The sequence below is a fragment of the Sorex araneus genome, chromosome 2 (assembly GCF_027595985.1).
Source record: "Sorex araneus isolate mSorAra2 chromosome 2, mSorAra2.pri, whole genome shotgun sequence".
Classification (NCBI taxonomy): domain Eukaryota; kingdom Metazoa; phylum Chordata; class Mammalia; order Eulipotyphla; family Soricidae; genus Sorex; species Sorex araneus.
The window spans coordinates 57,336,648-57,360,680 of record NC_073303.1 but is presented as its reverse complement, the minus strand read 5'-3'; the positions used below and the strand labels follow the sequence as shown (position 1 = coordinate 57,360,680).

Genomic DNA, 24,033 nt, shown 5'->3' with positions numbered 1-24,033 from the left:
TAGTATAGATTTAATTGAGAACAAGGGAGGCTCTATCTCCATGGCAGAATTAAAATTTAATCCAAATGGGGCTTCAAACATTTAGTTACAAAAGAAGTAAGCAAAGGAAATGTAATCTACTGCATGGGTTTGTTTATTTATTTGTTTAATTTTGTTTTTTGGATCACATCCTACAATTCTCAGCTCCTCTTGGCTCTGTTCTTAGGGATCTCTCCTGGTGAGTTTGGGGGACTATATGTTGTCCTCAGGGATTGATGTGTAAAGCAAATGCCTTCCCCATTACAGGGTCTCTCTGGCACTCTTGCCTGGGTTTACATACCATAATATAATACGGCAAATTTGAAAGTTGCTAAGTAGACTTATTGTAATGGTGATTTCACATATGTGCAAATGTCAAATCATTGTGTCATATTACTAAAATGAAAATAATATTGTGTGGTAAAGTTTTTTAAAAAGTGAAATTTAAGACACTTAAGATAACATAAAGGTGCCATTCCTTTGTTTTTACTGTTTTTATTAGGAAATTAATTTTTGCCAGTGGATGTGGACTATCCTGGAAAAAAAATTACAGTTGAATGTGGAATCTTTCCCTATGTTCAATAGCATGATAGGTAATCACTATCCTGTTTTAAAAGCTCATTTGATACATTGATGTTCAAACATGCAGCAAGAAATACACGCAGTTGTTACTTGGTATTTATTATGTGCCAGGAACTTTGTATGTATTAAGTTCTTTAAATTCTCCTGCAATCTCCACTGCTGTGTTCCCCTGCTTACAGCCAAGGAAGGTTACTGACATCCCTGATTTTCAACCCTGCAGCAGAGAAAACACTGATTGCAAAGTTTGTGCACTTTGTTCTAGATCTAGCCATTCCCTTTGGTACCATGTGTTTAAATTATTTGTCATTTCTGATTGCGAAGTGAGGGACTCTTGGGAAATGGAGAGATAGTCCAGGGGGTGGGGTGCTTGCCTTGCATGTTGCCAACTTGGGTTTGATCTCCGTCTTCCCATGTGGTCCCCCGAGCCCAGCCAGGAGTGATCCCTGAGCCCAGAGCTGGGAATATCCCCTGAGCATCGCCTGAGGTGACCCCCAAACAAAACAAAAGTTTGGAAGTTTAGGAGTACCCACAGTGTCTCTGTAAGCCAGTAGCTATGTTTTGACTTTGATTGTATGGGACACACACCTGAAAGTCCTGACAGGCCACCCCTGACTTGGTGCTGGGGGATCACTTTGGGCACTGATCCAGAGACAGTCTGGCCACGGAACCCGGTCTCCTGCATGCACGGCCAGCGCTCAGCCTGTTGGGTCTCTCCCCAGCCCACGAGCTAGATTTTTATTCTATTTATTAATTTTCATATAGGGCCCCCAGGACCACTCCCAGTGGCACCCGGCCTGCGACAGCTCAGGATTTGGTTTTGGTCCTTGGGGTGGTGATGTGGTACTATATGGACCCAGTTAGTGCTAGGTGGGTGGGTGGGTGAGGGGTATTTGGTGCTAGTGATTCAAGTCAGGGTCTTATGTGTACAAGGCGTTGCTCCAGGCATTTGAGCTATTTCCTTGGCCTTGTAACTGTGTTTTTAAAGCAACAAATATATCAAAGCAGGTGAACCCAAAGAAAGTAGATTAACTATTGGGAGAAGCAGCACAAGTAGTAAAATCAACTGGTGGACTCTGTTAAGCAAAAGCAGGCAGTGGCCATCCTTTATTTACTTATTTTAGAATGCACTTGTCTATGTAAAAACCGAAATTCTGCCTGTGAATCAAGAGGGTATCTATAAGTGTCCCCTGAGTTGTAGGACTTGGCTGTCTCACAAATCCTGCTACCTGGGTTGATCAGAACTATTCTTTGGAAGGTGGAAACATCTATGGGCAGAGCTCTGATTCTGCTCATCTTATGTACAGACCCAGACATCCATCCGAGAAAGGAGACTCTGAGGTAAGTTTGGGCTGAATGGCATTTGCCCAGGAAGAAGGATCTGAACATTGGTTGCATTTCACTCTATGCCAGGAGATAGACCAAGTTTTTCCCTTCATGTTAGCAAACCTAAACTCACTCTCTCAAGGTTAAATGTGGTCTTAAGTTGTTTAAGGAACTTCCATCTTAAATTTTTTTAAATTGAATCATCCTGATACATAATTAGAAGTTGTTTGTGATTGGGTTTAAGTCATACAATGTTCCATCACCTGTCCCTTCACCAGTGTACTTTTCCCACCACCGATTTCCCTAAGTTCCCTCCTACCATCTATCTCCACCCCCTCAGCTTGCCGCCATGTCAGACAGTTTTCTTCTCTTTGTCCCCCCTTCACTCTTCCTCCTCTCTCATCGTGTTATGGTTGGCAATTCAGGTACTGAAAGGTATCATGTATATTCATCTCCTTTCAGCACTCAGTTCTTGATCAGAGTGATCATTTCCAGCTGTCATTACCATAGTAGTCCCTTCTCTGTCCTAACTGCCTTCTTCCCCACACTTGTGCCAAGCTTCTAACATGGACCCATCCTCTGGTCCTTAGAGAACTTCCATCTTCATCTTTGGCATCTGTTTGCTGTGAAAGTAGTGGCTGAGAAGTACAGATAGTGATGCATAATTCATTCAACTCAGTCCATTGAGTTCTGTGGTCTGTGAAGGAAAAACTGGGAGATTAGAGAAAAGAGCTAGTAAACAGCAAATAAACCATTTCGGTGCTGTGGTGAGACATTTGTGAGGGAATATCCAGTCATCAAAAGAGATGGGGCTTTAATGGGCTTTGTTGCTAGGAAACAGACAAGACCTGACAAGAAGCATCCAGAACAGGTGACAAAAGCAGTAGGGATGGTTGTTACTGCAGTTGCCCTTTCGGGAGCCTCAGCCACAGAATGTCGGCCCACCTCCTTGTTATGAATAGGAAACCATTGCAACAACAGTTTCGAGTATGAATGCCAAGGACCTATATGAATTTACAGTGTCTGCCATGGGAGTGTTAGTCATACATAAAGGAGCCCTAACATTAATCCCGAGGTCAAAAAGCGTAAGGAAACTGGCACAAAGAGAAACAGCTTCTGTGACGCTCGAGGGCCCTTTTAGAGGAGACAGTGCCCGAAGCAGTCAACAGATGGATCTGGGGGGCTGGAAGCGCTTTGGATTTAGCAGAGAGCAGGATGCTTGCCCCCGAAGCCGGATTCTTGCCTGCAGCAAGGACAGCACCGTCACAGCCACGTTAATCAAGTACACAGACATGCCACATACAACACTTGCACCCCCAAAGGCAGGGTCCCGACGAGTGACAGGATGGACCCAGGGCAAGTGGTAAGCTATGTGCTACCCTGGCATCGAGATGGGCCTGGCCAAAGCGCCTAATGCTTATTAACTATAAGTTAAGAGCTTGATCATGGACAGATGCTGTTATGATCCAAAAAGTAATAACTAGATTCGGACACTGCTAGGGTTAGGAATTATTAATCTGGCCTGAGCACTGTAGTCTGAGTCTGTGGCAAGATGTTGCCAGGAGAGCTGCCCTACAAGCTTCAATGTATCTCTTACTGTGTCTATACAAACATAAAGGAGAAAAACACCTGAAGTGGTATTTTGCTCATGGGCTGTCAGGAAGGGCTTCCTTATGTTGCTTTTGCTTCCAGACCAGGTGGAGCTTGGGCCCAAAGGGCAAAGTGGACAGATATAAATAAGGATGGAGAGAGAAGTGGGGGTGGTGTCAGAATCCAAGAGAAGTAGTGAGAGTCTGAATCCAAGAGAAGTAGTGAGAGTCTGAATCCAGGGGGTCAGAATCCAGAGAATCAATCCAGGGGGCAGAATCCAGAGAGCTGGGATTGAGGAATGAGGAGTTAAAAAAGAGTTCATGAGATAAGTGAGAGAGAGAGACAGCAATGGAAAACAAATTATCAAATGCTTCCTTCTCAGCAGGTCCAACTTTAAGGGAGAGAAACTCCAAACAATAATAGTGAGTTTTGTGTTGAAATATTGAACGTAATCAAAGTGATGAGAAAGTAAAGTGAAATTTATCAGTTACACAGGCGGGGTGGGGGGCTGGGGATGTGGGGGGGTGGGGTGGAGCTATACTGTGAATCTTGGTGGTGGAATATGTGCACTGGTGAAGGGATGGGTGTTCGAGCATTGTATAACTGAGACTTAAACCTGAAAGCTTTGTAACTTTCCACATGGTGATTCAATAAAAGAAAAGAGAGAGAGAGAGAGAGAGAAAGAGAGAGAGAGAAGAGATTGAATAAACAGAAACGAATCAGCAACCAGCCTGATCCTCATTCTTCCTTCGCCTGCCCATTGCCTACAGCCCCCTGATCCTGTCCATACACAGCGGCTTGAGAGCACCGAACATGGGCAGTGAGAGCTGCCCAGAGAGCCTTCAGACACACATCCCTCGCGCGCGGGGGGAGCTCTTTACACAACACAGTTAACAGGCAGAGAAACACAACTCCTGCCCAAGGAAGGCCTGGGCTGCTGAGGGTGCTGTGTGTCCAGGTCCTCTGGGGGCGCTGACACACTCCTGGACCAAAGTCTCCAAGGACGCCAACCTTCAAGGGAAAATAAGGAGGTGGGGCGGGCTTCCTGGGAGACCCACAGACAGAACTTGCAGGAGTACCTGTTTCAGAGGGCAGAAATTCTTTTCTATTATTGACATATTCATCTCATCGATACATCACCTCATTTTATCCATGTTCCAGAAAATTGTAATGAAAAATTCTTTTACACGTGGATGGAAAGGAAAATCAGCTAAGAATGTCCGCAGTGTGGTCCCTGAGAGAACTGGAATGAGTAGGGCCTGGGTGAACTAGCCTGCGAGTGGCAGAAAGAAGAGGCTGGTCCGCCTCTGGGGAGACCCCCGGCCAGGTGGCAGGGTGCTCACTCCATCACTGCAAGAAGGCACAGTGCTCACGTTTGACTCCTGCTGGGACCCATAGTTCTATCCTCAGTGGGATAGAAAACGAGTAGTGGCACGGTAGGCTCTGACACTTGAGTGAACCGCCAAAGAAAGGCCATGTGGACTTGAAGGCCAAGAGAGACAAGTTTAAGAGCTAAGCCCTGTCTCTTCCATCCTGACAGTGACAAAGTACCGCACAGTGTTTGCCTCTTTGTCCAGAGCTTCTCCAACAGCCACGTGCCATGCTCATTCTTAGGTTCCCACTGTCTGGGAAAGGAGAGGCACTTAAGAAATGTTTTGAGCACATGAGATTCTACCTCAGAGGCATCCTATCTCCCGAGTAGAATGAGTGTTACAAAGACTAGGGGAGTTAGCCTAGCTGAAGTTTCTGGCCCTCAGAAGTTGCATAAGGGGCAACTGTTATTTTCTGGGCAAACCTTACCCTCTGTACCGCACTCGGGGTTCTCCTGAGCCAGGTGCTTACCACCGGCTGTCTGTGTGTTGTGTGTCCCCTTCTCCACACTCTCTAAGCATCTGTGTTTAACTTAATTTGCTTCCTAAGAATGTCCCTATTGGGGGAGACATCCTTTTATCCACTTTAACCCAAGTCTTGAGCTCTGCCAGCAATAAGACCAACTGACAGGTCAGTTTCCACCCAGCTCCTTAGCCCAGAGTGAAAGCCAGGGAGCATTGCAGTCTAATGCTCAGCTCATGACAGTGTGCGGGGAAGGCACTTGAAATCCCATCTTGCTCTTCCCTAAACTTTGAGATCCTTCCTCTCCTACCTTTTACCCTAAAGGTAAAAAAAAAATCCAATTTAATGTTAGAATAATAGGAGCCAATGAGAGACAAGTCTTATCTTTTATTTATTTATTTATTTATTTATTTATTTATTTATTTATTTAGTGCGAGTTCTCAGGGCTTCCTCCTAGCTACGCACTCAGAAATCACTCTTAGGAAGACGCGGGGTGGGAGGGGCATATGAGATGCTGGGGATTGAAACTTGGTTGGTCATGTGCCAGGCAAGTGACCCACCTGCTGCACTGTCGCTCTTATACCAAACAACAGGTTGTGCTCCTGCTGTCATCACATAGCCCCTGAAGTTCGATGTTGAACAGCGGCATATTGACTCAGGTTTTACAGGGAAGCGTCAGCGTGCCTGGTTACTTCAACGGCAGGAATGTTAGCAGAACGCTGCATGATCGAGCCCCCTTGCCCCCAACATACTCTCTCTTAAATTTGAATGTTCTTCCTCCACCAGCCCTTTTCGGCTCCAAGTCACAGCCTGAGAGGGAGTTTGGGGAGAAGTTCACCATCTTCTGCTTGTTTTTCCTCACCTCAGTGCAAGACCCTTGTCTCTCAAGTACTAACCCTTGTCTCTTAAATATTGCTTTTTGAGGCACAGGGTAGGGCATTTGCCTTGCACGCGGCCGACCCGGGTTCGATTCCCAGCATCCCATATGGTCCCCTGAGCACCGCCAGGAGTAATTCCTGAGTGCATGAGCCAGGAGTGACCCCTGTGCAATGCCGGGTGTGACCCAAAAAGCAAATAAATAAATAAATAAATATAAATAAAAATAAATAAGTAAATAAATAAATATTGCTTTTTGAGAAGTGAGTAACCATGTCTTGAATTTAGTAATGAAAGGCACCACGGAACAAATCTAATTTTAGCCGCCTTTTTGGTTGGAAAGACTTTCCCTAAATAGGGTTAGCACTGGCCCCGCCTGCCGCCAAGATGTGATCCTGGGGGTCGCATGTGTGTGCGGCCTCTACACAGCTGCATAAGCGAGACTCCAGATGCCAGCTAAATTTTTTGGCATGGGCAGCTCCTCGCAGAATGTCTCCAGACTGAGAACTAAGTTGCAGCCCCATGCCCTCCCAGGAGGGGAAAGGTATTTCTTTCTCTCTCCTCTTCCTTGCCGGGGGTGAAGGGCGTGGTGACCGCCATATTATGACAACCACAGATGGGGTTTACAAGCTTGCAATGATCCAATATTTGGAAGAAATCTCCCTGGACTTAGTTGCTAAAGTACAGAAAACCAAAACCTTATATCCCTTCACAACAGGTCTGACTCTAGTGGGGTACTCCTAACAATAATAGTGAGGTTTGTGTTGAAATATTGAATGTACCCAAAGTAAATAGAAAGTAAAGTGAAATTTATCAGTTACAAGGAGGGGAGTGGGGAGTGCGGGGTGAGGGTCAGGATGGGAGGTGTACTGTGTTTTTTTTTTTTTTTGGTGGTGGGATATGGGCACTGGTGAAGGGAAGGTTGTTTCAGCATTGTATAACTGAGACTTAAGCCTGAAAGCATTGTAATTTTCCACATGGTGATTCAATAAAATAAAATTCTTAAAAAAAAAGACTTTCCCTAAATAAAATTTCGTAGAATTTTAATTTTAGTTTGGCAAAGATACTTATGGGGTTTTCCACCTCAACTTTTGAGATTGATATAGTCAACTCTGCAGTGGAAAGATGATTCTAGAAGCTTCCTAGGGGATCAAAAGACCTTAGAACTACCTAGAAGTTCTCAGCAGCAGACATCACCAAGTAAGGGAATTTTTAAGATGAGTGAAGACAATTGTTTTCAGGGTGCTACGGGAAATCTTGCTACAAGAGTTATTTTGGAGCCACTCAGTTTTGTGTTTCATAAGATGATACAGGACTACTTTAAGATGGGGATGAAGTTAGACACATCTCTTAAGGAGGAGACAATGATGATGAAACTGCATTTCTTACTGATTTTGTGTTCATAGTCCCTTCTTTTATTCTTAAAACAACTCTGTAAACTAAGTAGAGCAGATAATTTAAATACCATTTTACAAATGGAAAGCCTGGTAAATAAGAGGTCTAGGTGAGTGTCTATGTCATTAGAGGTTAACTTGAACTTTGTATTTATCCTCAATGCTTTTCTTTTCTTTAAATTTTAACTGCACTTTATTAAAATTTCTCATTTTTTAAAATTGAAAGCTTTCATGTTTGAGTTTCAGTCATACAATAATCGAACACCCATCCGTTCACCAGTGCACATTTTCCACCACCAAAATCTCCAGTATCCTCCCCCCACCCTTACCCCTACCTCTCACCTACCTGTGTGACAGACAATTTCCACAATATTCTCTCTCTACTTTGATTACATTCAGCATTTCGAGACCAGTCCCACCATTATTATTTGGAATTTTCCTGTCACCACTCAAACCTGCTGAAAAGGCAATTCTAGACAATTTATTTTTGTATTGCTTGTTATGAATAGCATAAGAGGTCACTGCTGGAATTCTAAAATTTTAGGTAATTAGGGTCTGGAGAGATCTCTGCAGCGAGCTGCTGGGTTCTGAGATTCTTTTGTGTGTCTCTGCATCACGGCTGTTGAGGAGTTTAAATAGTAGCTGGAGGCAGTTTGTGGGTGTCACCTCAGGGTCCCATCAGCACAGGGTGGGGGGTGGTGTCCCCTGAGGCCTGGCGTTTGTTGTTACTGCTCCCGTGTACCTGGGCTTCGCAGTGGGTTCTGGAAGGTGGTGGCAGGAGGAGGCTCTGGAGCAGCCCGTGAAAGTGCCTGGTGCAAAGTCCAGTGGCATCTCTGCAGCGAGCTGCTCAGTCCCGAGACTCTGTGTGTGTCCACAGTGCTTTTCAATGGACCATTCATTCTCCCGATTTCCAGTAGTAATTTGGACTGAAAGGAAGAAGTTTGCATGAGGTCTACAATGTGGGGTAGACCTCTTATAACTGACATCTGTGGAGCTGTGGTTACAGCCTTCCTTCCTCGTGAACGAAGCGCTCCTGACACAAGGAACTCCACCTTTATTCCTCTCTGGCCAGCCAGCAGGAAGGGAACTGCTCTCTTTCGTTCCAATGGTCAGGCATAAGCCAGTAACAAATACAACATTATATTCAACTATTCGGCTCCTGGAATAATCACCACCCCCCAATCATAATTGTGCCCCATAACCACAAGCCGATTGTTTTTCATGCCCGTAAGCTTGCTTAACTGTTAGCTAGCTTATTCTGCTTCTGCAACTCGCTTTGCTGACCACAGGTCCTGCAGCCCTTTACCCGTTGAATCCATTGTCTGAGTAGGATGTGATTTTTGTCTTTAAACTCACTCCTAACCATCCTCGAGACCGTGAGTCACTGGCTTTTAATAAAGACTCCCAATTTGACCTCTCAAAGTGGCTCATCCGTGTCTTGTGAAACTCCTTTACAACACTAAGAAGTGCTATTTGAAACATTTTCATTAAACATATCGAAAGTTTATATCCTATATATATTAAACTTGACTCTCTTCCCTTTCAGATTCTGATAGTTTATTTCCAATCTGTGACTACTAGTTCCCAAAAGTTGACTTTCTGAATATATATGAAGGAATATCACCTTAGGAAAATGATTTTTTCCCTAAAAATACATAAAAAATTGTCTCCATAGCTTGTGAATGCTACCTTCCTAAAATATGCACATACTGAAAGCAAATCTGTCTTAAGGATGAAATTTGCTTTGATTTGTCAGCTGAGAAATTTACCATGTAAAGTTATGATCTATACTTTCATTAAAAAACAACATCTTTCACAGTCATCTTTTTTCTCCTGCTGTTATTGAGGTATCATGATTTGCAGTAGTGTTAATGACACTTTCCGTACATCATTCCCACACTGTATCCACCACCAGAGTGCCCACTTTTCCCACCAATGGTGCCCCCGCATGTGCCTCACGTAAGCCCAGTCCTGTTGACCAGCTCTCTTCTCTTCAGTTCTATTGTCCTTGGTTGTTTATTGCTCTCTTACTGTGTATCTTTATTTTATTTTTTCAGAGATTCTGTTTTATATCCAAAACTCTTATTTTTCATTTTTTTGGTTTAATTTCCAAATGTTTGAGTTCCCATCTACATTTGTGGTTAATTTCATTTTCAAGGCATCATGGTCTGAGAGGATACTTGACATGATATCTCTCTTCTTGCAGTTATGCAGGTATGTTTTGTGCCCCAGGATGTGGTCTGTCTTTGAGAATATCCTGTATGCACTGAAGAAGAATGTGTGCTCATCATTTGGAGGATTAATGGCCCTAAATATATCTACTAGGCCATCTCTTCATTTTTGTTCTTCAAGGCCAGTGTTTCCTGGTTGAGCTTTTGCCTGGCTGATCTCTCCAGCAGTGATAAATCTGCAATCCTTACTGTGTTGCTGTCAATATATTCCTTCTGGTATATTAATATTTGTTTTATTTACTTGGGCTGGAGCGATAGCACAGCTGTAGGATGTTCGCCTTATATGCGGCTGACCCGTGTTTGATTCCTCCGCCCCTCTTGGAGAGCCTGGCAAGCTACCGAGAGTATTGCGCCAGCACCGCAGAGCCTGGCAAGCTACCTGTGGCATATTGTATATGCCAAACACAGTAACAATAAGTCTCACAATGAGAGACATTACTGGTGCCCGCTTGAACAAATCGATGAGCAACAGAATGACAGTGACAGTGATTTATTTATTTATGCTTTTTTTTTTGTCACACCTGGCGATGCACAGGGATTACTCCTGGCTCATGCACTCAGGAATTACTCCTGGCAGTGCTCAGGGGACCATATGGGATGCTGGGAATCGAACCTGAGTTGGCCGCATGCAAGGCAAACACCCTACCACTGTGCTATTGCTCCTGCCCCTATTAGCAATTTTCCAAATATTTTGATGTTTCATCATTAGGTGCACTACATTTAGGAGTGACTGTTTCTTTATTTATTGATTCTTTGATCATTAAATTATCATCCCTTTCCTTTACAACCTTTTAAAATCTGAAGTCTATGTTGTCTGATAAGTATGGCTACCCCTATCCTTAAAAAGGCCTTAAAAAGCCTTAAGGGAATTGTTTGCCTTAAGAATGTTTTCTTGTCTTTGACATTGAACCTGTGCTTATCCAGACTATTCAGATGTGTCTCTTTTAGGCAGCAGAAAGTTGGGTAGTTTTCTAATCCGACCTGCCACTCTGTATCTCTTGATTGGTGAGTTCAGGTCATGAATTTATTGTATAAACTGTGCATGTTTCTGAGTTTTGTGTTTTAGGGAGGTTTCTTTAATGGGTCCTGATAACTGTTTCAAGGTTATTATCTCCCTAAGCTGTTGCTTATCCATGAAGCTTTGCTTTGTTCCTTCAAATATGAGTGATAACCTAGCAGAGTATTCATGATGAGGTGTTCAATTAATTGGTTTTCCTTTTACTATAGCCCACCATTCTCTTCTCGCCTCTAGGTTCTCATTTGATATCTGCTGTGAATCTTATGGAAGTTTCTTTGGATGAAAATTCCTTCTTTGATCTTGGTGCTTTCAGTATTCTGTCTCTGTCTTTGGTTTTTGTCATTCTGATTACAGTATGTCTTGGAGTTTTTCTCTTTGAGTCTTTTGGGGTGGGTCCCTTTGAGCCTTTTAGATCTAAGTGCCTATACTCAGCAGGTCTGGGAAGCTCTTATCCGTAATTTCTTTGATTACTGGCTCTTCAATGAATTTGCCCTCTTGTTCATTAGGGACTCTATTCTATTCCCTTTGACTCCATCCCCTAGTTCTTTGGTGTGCTGTTCATTTCTTTTCAGACTTTGTTCCATCTTCTGTTGTTTACTAAAGGTTTCCCACATTTCATCTTGGGCCTCATTTATTTTTACCTCAGCTGGTAAGATTCCACTGAGGTTTTTTTTTTTAAATTTCTGCACATTGATGCCAATCACAACATTTTATTTTTAATTGGAACCAGAGTTTCATTTTTAATTTCATGATCATACTCTCCTGTCTTGTCTCACCTGATTGCCATTTTCTTATTTCTGCTCTCATGCTTCCTCGTGCTTGCTGACTCCCCATGCCTTCTTCTCTCTGAGTTCATCAAAGATGCTCAACATGCTGTCTCTGAGTCATTTTTCTGAGGGGTAGAGTTAGTTGATTCTGGGAGAGTCTCCCACGATCTTATTTTCAGTTGAACCCCATAGACTATTACGAGGCCTGGCATCCCCACTGTGTTTGATATACTTGAGGGTGAATTTTTGTAGTTAGCACGACTGGGAGTGTCAGGATTTGGCTGAGTTTTCCTCTTCCCCCTGACAGGCCTTGCCCAGTGATAGGAGGCTTAAGGCTGTATACTGAGATGTGCTGAGCAGAGCTGTAAGGAGGCCATCGAAGCAGGTACAAGCCACAGTGAGTGGCGTTATGGGTCTAAGGTGTGGATAAAATAGCAGAGATTGAATCTAGAGGCTTCCCGGACCCAGACAGGAGGGAGGGGAACCCACGAAGTCATCTTCTTCGGTCCTATTTCTGAAAGTTTTGAAGAAATTAGCGACAGAACAATTTCTTCTTTTAATTAATTAATTATTTTTTTCCTTTTTTGGGTCACAACCAGCGGATGCTCAGCGGTTACTCCTGGCTCTGCACTCAGGAATTACTTCTGGCAGTGCTCGGAGGACCCTATGGGATGCCGGGGATTGAACCCAGGTTGGCTGTGTGCAAGGCAGATGCCCTACCTGCTATACTGTCACTCCAGCCCAACAACCTCTTCTTGTTGAAAAAAGAGACAGATGTGTGTTCCTGGAAGACTCACAAATTTGGAATTAGACATAAAATTTTGATGGTGATGATATGATCATCACTGTCACTGTCATCCCATTGCTCATCGATTTGCTCGAGCGGGCACCAGTAACGTCTCCATTGTGAGAGTTGTTGTTACTGTTTTTGGCATATAGAATACGCCACGGGTAGCTTGCCAGGCTCTGCCGTGCGGGTGAAATACTCTTGATAGCTTGCTGGGCTCTCTGAGAGGGGCAGAGGAATCGAACCCGAATCGGCCACGTGCAAGCCCTACCCACTGTGCTATCGCTCCAGCCCGATATGATAATATTTTCATTAATTCAAAATATTATTCTCGATAATATTATTTCCATCTAGACATAGATACTGGTGAGTCAAATGTGTAGTATTTTCCCTTATAGACTTTACAGTTGAGTGACTATTCGCTGTTTTTCTCAGCTATGCTGCCTTCCTCCCCTGAGCTCCGTTCGACTGTAGACCGTATAGCACAGACACTAACACTGTGAACTGAGCAGAGATATCTTCTTTATAAAGCTCTGGTGAAATTCATTAAAATAGCAAAAAATACCTGGCTTTGGTCATCTAAACGCTGTTGTTTGCCCCGTTCCTGGTTCTAGTCGTCACGTTGGGCAGCAGAGGGCAGTAGAATCCCTGGTGACTGCACACAAGGTAAAAGCCCCACTTGGGGACTTGGATAAAGATGCAAGTCACTTGGGGACTTGGATAAAGATGCAAGTCACAGAGCCACTCTCAGACCTCCTGGAACTGGAAATCCCTGCCAGCATTTCTCAGGCGCTATGTCCTCTTCCGGCTCCTGCCAGAGGCTTTGCTTCCTGCCTCCAGCTTGAATAATTTTACTGCCTCCAGTTAAATACTTCACGCTCTTGGATTTCGTATTTTTATGTGCTCGATCTCTATTCTCGCCCCCCCCCCTCTCTCTCTCTCTCTCTCTCTCTCTCTCCACAACTCCAGGTATTATTTTTACTCTTTAGCTCCTTTGTTTCCCTCCTCCTCCTCTCTATGTTATTGTAAACTGCAGACCGCCTCAATCAATGTTGGGTCCATCAAGCCATGTCCTTTCTTTTGTGAAAAAGCTACAATGTCCCACAACCAGGCAGCCCTTCCAGGAGAGACTCTGTCTCAAAGTACCCTTCTCCTCCTACTTCTCTGTGTGTTAAGAGGGATTTCCCACCCTGGCAGACTTGGAACTCATTCCCAGTGGTACTTGAGTAGGTGGGAGGGGCCTGCTGGCCCTGGTTCTGGGGCCCCTCAGTCCTGGGGTCTGGAGTCATGCAATACTCAGGGTGGGACTCAGTGCCTCCTGCATGCAAAGCATAGATGCCACCCTTTGGTGCAATCTCCTTGACTCTTGCTTTTCTATCCTTAACTCACTGAATAAATACCTGTGGCACCCCAAATAGAAAACTGGGGATCTTGGGCTGGAGTGGTATAGTACAGCAGGTAGGGCCGACCTGGATTCGATCCCCAGCATCCCATATGGTCTGCCGAGCACTGCCAGGAGTAATTCCTGAGTGCAGAGCCAGGAGTAATTCCTATGCATTGCCAATTGTAGCCCCCAAAAGTCAAATAATAATAATAATAATAAATAAAACTGGGAATATTTTTATACCTTTCCTGTTACCCAGTTCTCACATCTAAATAATATCAAATGTTGTTTGTTGACATGGCAAAATCTCCTGAATATGTCCAGTCCTTTCACCCTGTCTGGCCTCAGCTGATCAGGCTATGAAGCGACCTCAAAATTGACTACAGCTGTCTCCCTCATTCCATCCCCCGTGTGGCTCCTAGACTTATCTCTGAACGCACAATTCTATTCACCTTCATCACACAACTTTGATCATTTTGAAAACCAAGAATGATTCCCCAGATGATACAAAGCAACGTCCAGTATGCGTCAAGCCTGGTATTTCATCGACTCTGCAATCTGACGTCAGCCGCCTTTCCTATCTTGTCTCTAGGGACCCTCTAGCCTTCTCACTGTCCACTCGAAAAGTCCAGTGGAGAGTCATTTCAGGATCACATGTTTGTGAATGGCAAGGGCTCTGGATGGCAAACAAGAATGCTGTCAGACCGGAAAACACTCAAGGAATGGACAAAATATTGGCGAGATGTGAACCTAGGGGAGAATGGGAGGGGGAGCTCATTTTCTCGTCAGGAGAGAGAAGTCAGATGAGCCCTTATGTGGCTTTGAGTGAGACGCTGCAGGCAACCTTGTTCTTTATCTTAAGAGCCAGGAAATTTGGACCAAAGTGGTAGTACAGCTAGTAGGGGGTTTGCCTTGCACCTGCATTATAGGTTGGCTCTTGCCAACCTGGGTTCAATCCCTGGCACCAAATATGGTTCCCTGAGCATGCCAGGAGGGTTCCAGAAGGTTTTCAAAATTGTCAGAGTTTTGTGATGAAGAGCCAGGATTAAACCCAGAAGTGTGGCTGGGGTGGGGGGGTGTGAATGTGGGGGTTGGGGTGTTGGGGAAGAGAGCAGGAAACTGTTGGATGCTTTTAATTGTTATGTAAGATCAGGTTTGCATTTTGGAAGCATAATTCTGGAGAAAGTAAACTGCTTGAAGGAAGACTTTGCCTTTTGCTTTTGGTAGCCCTTAGTCTTCTAAGACAAGTGCTCCTGAAGCAGATGTCAGTGAGGATCTGAAGAAAAGAAGAAAAAAGGTGTAATGGAAGCTGGGGAGATGGAAAGAAGGAGATATTCAGGAGGTCATTTGAATAGAAGAAAGAATGATGTGCAGGCATGAAAATGAAAGGAGAGTTGAAGGTCATTTGGTCTTCAAGGTGAAATATGTATAATAATGAGATATCTTTACACAATATTCTAAGTGTAAGTTGCCATTTCACAGGTGTTACTACAAATTGGCACAACCATACTAGAATCTAGCATTGGACTGGCTTTCAAAGGCTATTTAGCAGATCAAACCTTAAATTGCTTAACTGTCAATCGTGGTACAACATGTGTCTAACTCTTAGAACAGGATCCCCCACATACATTTATAGGGCATATATACTTATATATAAATGTATAGGGTAATTGTCTACATGTTTGTGTAACTCTTTAGGTTGTTTTCTGTCTTTGGATTATAAGCTTCGAAACACAGACCTCTGAAATAGCCATTAATAGAAAAGCCCACTTACAGAGCCAGACTTCTGCCCAGGGGGAGGGTGGGGTGGGTTATCTCATTTAATGCTAAAATGGAGGCATGATGGGAGGTCAGGAAAGCATCAATGAGTTGCAAGAGCAACCAGAACCAGTGCAGAGATAGAACACCTTTGCCTTTCTTTTTCCTTCCCTCACTATATCACTGTCATCCCGTTGTTGGTCAATTTACTCGAGTGGGCACCAGTAACATCTCTATTCCTCTCAGCCCTGAGATTTTAGCAGTCTCTCCTTATTTGTCTTTCCCAATGATTGGAGGCTTTCTCAGGGTCAGGGGAATGAGACCTATTGTTACTGTTTGGGGCATATAGAATATGCCATGGGTAGTTGCCAGGCTCTGCCCATGTGGGTGGAATACTCTCCATAGCTTGCTGGGCTCTCTGAGAGGTATGTATATATCTGTTACTGTATTTGGGATATGAATACGCCATAACCATGGGGAGCTTGCCAGGCTCTCCCGTGCGGGCAGTAACCTCTCCGTAGCTTGCCAGGTTCTCCAAGAGGGAGAGTTAGGCTATCAGATGTCAGGAGCTTGGTTTTATAGTCTCTGGATGTTGGCCGTTGATGGGATTACATGGTGCCTGGGGGCAGTCCCTGGGTGTGACCGCCTAGCTACTGGAAAATGGGGAATCTGGGTGGAAGAGGCCCAGTACCGATCCGAGAAGAGAAGCGTTGGAGATCTCGGCCCTGGGTCTTGCACACCTGGGTCCCTCTGCTGGTTCCTTTATACATGAGGCTCATCCAAACGTGTGGAGAGTGGCCTTGAGCATGGCTTTGGCTGGGTTCAGGAGGTCTTCAACTGCCAAGCCTCTGCTTAAGTTAACTTAAGTTTCTTCCTTAACTAGTAAAATATTCATTGAATTAAAACTATATGACAATGTGGCAAAATAGCTTCTGCTCTGGAGTCATAATGCTTTGGCTTAAAATCAGGCTGCATTTTATTAATAAGCAGAGGGATCTTAGGTGATGTAACCTCGGTATTCTCATCTCTAAATGATAATGCCATCTGGACTACATCATTATGTGCAGATCAAATGTGGAAATTCTCAGAGGAGGGCTGAATCACAGGGACAATTCAATAGTTCTTAATCAATTTTGCTACTTTTATAAGTAAAAGGGTGCCTGCCTCTGTGATTTCTCCAGTTTTAAGATTTTTTTGCTCCAAAAGAAATAAAAATTTTGGAGTTTGAGGCATATTTTCACTTACTCAGATTTATTTTGATGGTCTACAGAATGTAATTATCACCATGAAAATATTTTTGTTGGGGAGAAATGCTGCTTCCAACATTCATTGCAAAGAACATAATGTAAGACTTCTCACATTTTGAAAGCTGAAAGTGAGATGTCTGTGGATAAACCCCTAGTCAGTAAAGGATTTTGAATAAACATAGTTATGTAGCAAAAATCTAAATAACAGCTGAGGGGAATATTGAAGCAGAGTCTGAAGGTTGTACAAATGAACGATGTAACCAGGAGGAATATGAATCTGCTTAGAAAATTTAAGGAATTAAAATAGTTCCATAACATCACGGAAGATTTATTGCCTCAATGTTTACTTTCAAAAGTAGCTGTGACATTAGACATCTGTGCTACTTTTACGATACATAGAGATGCTAAAATATATCTATATTTATTCGAGATGGTCAGGGTTTTCAGGGATTTAATAACCTAGTGTGTCAGTGTTTCCTCTTTCCTCATTGTTTCTATTTAACAGAAAATCTTGTATAGAATGTGTGTGTGTGTGTGAGAGAGAGAGAGAGAGAAAGAAAAAAAGAGAAAGAGAGAGAGATGGAGAGAGAGAGGTCATAGGGGGAAGGAGAAGAGAAAAGAACATGCAAATGAATACGAGATGAGAAAACAGAGTTGAAGGTCAATAAGTATAAAGATTAAGTAGAGTCCTTTCATATGTCTCTACTGAGAATTTTAGGTCAATCTTTCTTTATTAAAAGATTCACCTAAGAAGGCATCAAGATGACCTCTGGCCAGAGAATGAATCATCCTTACATCATGTCATCATGACCCACTTGTGAGGCCCTTGGGAAATAGAGTGGAACCTCCATTCCAGATTTAGAGGCAGCTCCGGAACATTTCCCATTTACGCACATAAGGATTTTTGGTCTTATTTTTAGATGGGGCCACACCCGGCAATACTCAGGGGCTTTTTCTGGCTCTGTGTTCAGGAGTGTCCCCTAACAGTGCCTGGGGGACCATATGTAGTGCCAGGAATTCATTCTAGGGTCAACAGGATGCAAAGCAAATGCCTTAACCCCTGTACACACTCTCCCCCCACCCCCGCTCTCTTTCCCCCTCCATCTCTGGCTCTGCGTAAGGCTCTGATAAGGAAAGATATGCTATAACTTTCCTCCTTAAATAAGTTCATTGTAGTTATTTATACCCTTAACTTGGAAGTTTGCAATCAGCTCCTTTGAAACTGACTACAGAAATATATCTGTCAAAATCCAAGAGAGCCTTTGGAATCCTGCCTCGTGCTGGGGGAAAAGGCAGTTGGGATGGAGAAGGGACCACTAAGTCAATGATAATTGGAGGGACCACTCGGGATGGGAGATGTGTGCTGAAAGAACCAAACATGATGGCTTCTCGGTATCTGTACTGCAAACCATAATGCCCAAAAGTAGAGAGAGAAAGAAGGAAGGTGTCTGCCACAGAAACAGGGGTTGGGATAGGATGGGGGTGAGGCGAAGGTTGCTGGGGACAGTGGGTGGTGGAAAATCCACAGTCTCGAAAGGATGAGTGTTTGATCATTGTATGACTGAAACTCGATCACGAAAACTTTGTAACTGTATCTCACGGTGATTCAATAAATAAATTTTAAAACTCCAACAGAACCATTGATAATATGAAGAATGGAGATGGTGTGCAATAGGTAGGGTCATAAGAATGTTGAAATCGTAAATATTTTATTGCACGGCTCCTTTAAGAATGTGCTTTTGGCATGTGTCCTTGCTTTTGTACTGTCCTGAAGGAAATAGTTCTTTGCTGGATGGACTCATTCACCAAGAGTTCAGAGAGGAGGGATGGTCCTTTCATCCCACCTTCTTAAGAATACTCAAGGATTGCTGTTCAATTTTATAACTTGAGGAAGTAGGCCTTTCTGTGAGATAAATGCTTATTTTAAAGAGTCAGTGAACTCTTCCACCTTCCCTCTAAGCTTAAGTCGGGGTGGAATAGATCTCATGAAGCAAATGTGTATATGAAGTATAGGATATCAGTGTTGTATATCTTCACAAATAATCAACATCAAAGGATTTTATTCTTGTGTCATTTTTTTATTGTTATTACTTTTGATGTAACCTCAAAAGCAGTGCCCGGAGGGCTCAGAAACTACTGCATGTCAGGTATATATGCTGGGTGGTTCCAGGCTCAAACCCAGCACTGGAGTATTGCTTGAGCCCAGTGCTGCCATGGGCCATCGGGGTACACCTAGCTGTAAGTCGAGGACCATGAGGTACAGGGTTTGAACTTGAGACCCCTGCACCACACATGTGCTCCAGCTCTTTTAGCCATCTCCCCAGCCCTTTATGCCATTTCATTGATAAATGAAAGCAAGATTCACAGACTCAAGAGCTTTCTAGAAGGGCCAGGAACAGACATGCCTATTCTCAGTCCACTGCTTTTTATTTCTATTGTAAATTACCTAAGGACTGCAAATCTGACAGAAATTACTTACTCACAAAATACAAGTCCCATAATCACTAGATTAAATGATGAAATAGACCATCCCTGCAGATTTCACAAAGTTTTTCATATATTTGCATTTTGATGTCTTTATATATGATTTTTTATTTTACCATAGAATGGGTTAATATAAAAAACATAAATGACATGCAGGATTGTTTCATCCTCACGGAGGAACTCTGTCATACTTCCTTGTAGTTTGCCCTCCTTCTTACCATCTTTTTACCCTGACCAACTGCTATTCTGCATCTCCATAATTTTGTCATTTTGAGAATGTTATATAAATAGAACTGTATAGTTTTCAACTCTTTCTGATTGAATTTTTAACTTAAAAATTAGTTTTTATAAAGTTGCTCACAAGAATGAGTTACAATCAATATTTCGACACCAGTCCCACCACCATTACACCTTCCCACCACCATGATTTTGAATTTCCCCACCACCACTCAATCCTGCCGAGAAGACAGATGCTAGATAATTTATATTGTATTGCTTGTCATGAGTAGCATAAGATGTTGCTCCTGGAATTCTAAAATTTTAGATAATTGGGATCTGGAGAAATCTCTGCAACAAGCTGCTCAGTTCTGAGACTCTTTTGTGTGTCTTTGGACCATGGCCATTAAGGAGCTTAAGTAGCAGCCATAGGTAGTTTGTGGGCATGACCTCCAGGGCCCCTTGGGGATGGGGGATGAGAGGGACTGGCCCATGACCTATTCCTTGATGCCTGGAGTTTTCCGTCATTGAATCCGTGTACTGCGCTTCTCACTGGGTTCTTATGAAGGTTGGAGGCCCCCAGAGATTTTAGGGGACAGGTGGAGGGATGATGCCTGCCCCCGTCTGAGGCACCCCAGTGAAATTGGCCTGGCTTAAAGTTTGGAGGCATCTCTGCAGTGAACTGCTTGTTTCCGAGATTCTTTTGTGTGTCCTCTGATTGAATTTTTAAACTCAGTATAATCCTTTTACGATTTATCCAAATGGCTGCATATAATACTAATTTATTTGCAAACTCTTAAGAAGATGGCACAAAGAGAGGTGGGCAAGTTCTCCAAGAGAGTGGTTCCATAGCAGTTGCTCAGGTATTTGAAGGGACTTCAGGTATAGATGCCAAGAAAATGTCTTGAGAACTCACTGGGGATGTTCTTTGAACACCAGTGTCTGAAGATGTGCTCGGTGGAGTATTGAGTGGATCAGAAGAGTCCTGTGTTCCTGGCGAAGACTTTCTTGACATCATGGAGGACACACTCAATGCTCAGTGTGGAGGCTGCCCCCAGAGGTGATTGAGACTGGCCCCTCAGCCATCCATGGCGCTCACAGCATTGCTAAGGGACAGAAGACCCCGCTCTTCTTGGCTGCTGGCCTTGCCCTGCAATGAGATGGTGTTAAGCCCTGGGAATCTGGGTTCCCAAGCTGCAAGACAGACAAAGACACAAACCCGATGATGCAAAAACAGTAGGAGTTTTATTCCAGTATACTGGGGTCAACTATCTCACCCACAGAGTGATCTCTTGTTAGCGACCCCGGCTTCAGGCAGCAAGCGGTTTATATAGGGTTTGATTACATAAGCATGCATGCCTTACTGTTTCAGAAAGAAATCTTGGGGCTGGAGTGATAACACAGCGGGTAAGACAGTTGCCTTGCACATAGCCAACCGGGGTTCAATTCCCAGCATCCCATATGGTCCCCGAGCACCACCAGGAGTAAGTCCTGAGTGCAGAGCCAGGAGTAACTCCTGTGCATCACCAGGTGTGACCTAAAAAGCAAAAAAAAAAAAAAATCAGAAAGAAATCTTACTTAGTTACCAAACAAAGGTGTTTTGGCAAATGTCTAGGGTACCAGTGGTTAGACAATAGTTAAACAATAATTACCACCAGCAGTTTATGGTTACAGAGGCTACTCGTTCTTTTAGGGTTAACAAAAGGCAGTTTCTGGGGCACTGTGATTGACTGACTGATCCCACTTGCTGAGTCCAGGAACTTTCCCAGGTGAGTTCAGGTTGGCCAGTTACACACTGTATCATTGCTGGGAAACGGAGACTGGTTCAGTTCCGGTAACTGAACCTGAGGCCTAACTGATTTTGCTGATTTCCGCCGCCTGTCACGGCGTCAGTTTTGCCCTTACAATTGCAACTCAAACCAAGCTGGTTTGGGAAAGAAACCCGAAGACGTAGTGGACTATACTGAGGACAATTTTGCAATTGTGTTGGCTGCTATGGGCGTAATCATGGCAGCTGCCCGATTCTTCAAATCTGACTGAAGAAAACAGCTCAGTGGAACATCACACCTGTGTCTGCCTCATTTTGAACCTGGCCAATCAATGATCCAGCTATCGAGGGAATTAGGACTCCCCGCTTGACTGTAACCACAGACAAATGTCTGGGTTATCAATGTCAGAAATATGAATTGGTCACCCTAACAGACATGAGTTGTTACGCTGAAGTACTTCAAGAGGTCTCAGCAGCCTGGGAAAAGGTTCCTGGCCGGCCAGGCGTCCTGGGTTACACACATACAGGTTTAGCCACCGTCTATGAGCGTGTCGGCAGAGTAGAAGGCAAAATGGTTCTGTTACCCATGTTCCCATCCTCACCATGCCCAGTGATGCCCTCACACAGCCCATCCCGGAACTGACTGAATATATCACAGGGCAGCTCTAGCTGCACAGCAGACAGATTTACCCACCTATTCATGTGCTCGCCTAATTATCACCATTAAGGAAGGGATGACCAGAAAGGGTCATGCTGGTGTGTCTAACCAGCTGGATACCTGTTATGTGGCCGGTAAGGATGTACAGGTCATGAACGCTGTAGTGGGAGAAGATCTTACCTCAGAGGATCTTTACTTGGAATTTCTGCAGAAGTGTGAGAGAAGCCTTATTGCTCAGGGTCCGTATGAACATCGCACAGTCTATGCGACCTTGGACATTGGCTGGCAGCTGCTCCGAATCTTCCCCCAGAGAAATGCTGAAGAGAATCCCTCAGAGCACCCTGAACACATTTTACCCTTGTGACTCTGCAAAACACTAGCTGCTACTTCACAGCTGACTCTTGTGAAATGCTGGTTCTGTTTTTATTCTCTTTGCATTTCCCATCCGCAACACAATTTGCATTCCAAATTGTGCAAATTGTGTTGGAATTTACTGTTACCCTGTAATAATAAAGAATAGGTTTAAAAAACTCTGTCAGTATTTATGATGGGGTGTAGGCTCTGAATCTTGAAAGTAGGTAGGGGGACCCTTTGAGGCTATGCTGAGGAAAGTCCAGGTCTCAGCTTAATTGTCATATCTACAGGGAAGCTTTCCTGGACCTACTCCCAACTCAAGTCACCTTCTACCCATTGCTCTAGTTGAATTCTTTCAAAGTAATTACACTGTGTGTTTAAAACGTTTAAAGTTGATATTTATGACACGTGTCCTTCCCATTCAAATGTTTCCCAATGTCAAGTGTCAGATCACAGCAGAGGACGGCATAGTAAGTTGACCCATCAGAGGAGTCACCAGAATCTTGATGATGTAAAGATATGGAGGGGGACTTAGAGAACCAGAGAGGTATGGACGGAATGTGATTTCTTCTCTCTCTCTCTCTCTCTCTCTCTCTCTCTCTCTCTCTCTCTCTACCTATCTATCTATCTATCTATCTCTTTTTCTTTTTGGGTCACACCCAGTGATACTCAGGGCTTACTCCTGGCTCTGCACTCAGGAATTACCCCTGGCAGTGCTTGGAGGAGCATATGAGATGCCAGGGATTGAACCCTGGTTGGCTGTATGCAAGGCAAATGCCCTACCCGCTGTGCTATCACTCCTGCCCCCAGAATATGATTTCAATGATGAACACTCCTATTTGAAGGATTATTAAAAATATTGATCTTAAACTACTAAAATAAAAAACAATGATAGTCTTAATAGACTAGAAAAAATTTCCAAGGGCAAGAATTTGTCAGCATTTCTTTGGCTCTGAACAAGGTTAACGCCACTTCAGTCTGGGGCATACAGGATTAACTGTAGCACTAATTAAAAAATATTAGTACAAGGATTATTAGAAATGTACTATAATGATTATTGTAATGATTATACATTAACCTCTAGTTTTGTGTTATAAATATTTAATGTGAACACATTATTACTATGTTGTTAATCCTTATTAATAATACAACGTATTTTACTATACTTCCATGCGGCACGGAAAAAAATGCCTTTGGTAACATCTCTTTGATTTGCCGTCACAGATATCTAGGAGGCAGCCAAACTGGTAAAAGAATGGTTATTCGGGTAGTTCCCACGGCAGGTGTGGCCATTGTGATGCCAACAAAGGGCTGCTCATCCTTGTCACCAGCGAGCTGGCATTCTGGTTTGTACTACATACGCTTCCCATGGGCTCTGTCATGAGACCAGCCCTGTTAGGACTGGAGCACTCTCAGGTCAGTGTTCACTGTGCGGTGCTCAGACAGCAGACCCTCTCCACACAGTGCTCACCTCAGATCTGATCCCTGTGCCGGCAGCCACTTTTCTTGATTCAGAAACTGGATAAGGTGAAAAGAAGGAGGAGGAAATATGTGTTTTCAATAAGTTCTTGTGAGGATTCTTATGCAGAAGATTTGGGAGCCACTGCCATAGATTTTTTTTTTCACTTTAACTGATATACAGCTTTCTCTTTATTATTTTTTATTCCCTGTCCCAAAATAATGATTCTGATTGCAGGGAACTTAATGGAGTTTAATTCAGTCTTCAGTATGGAAGGTTTATTCAT

General features: G+C 43.6%; 1 pseudogene; it reads left to right on the top strand.

Annotated features, from left to right (window-relative positions):
- The first annotated feature begins 2,912 nt into the window (after positions 1-2,912).
- Positions 2,913-22,314, top strand: LOC101553748 (V-type proton ATPase subunit B, brain isoform-like; annotated as a pseudogene).
- The last annotated feature ends 1,719 nt before the right edge of the window (positions 22,315-24,033 follow it).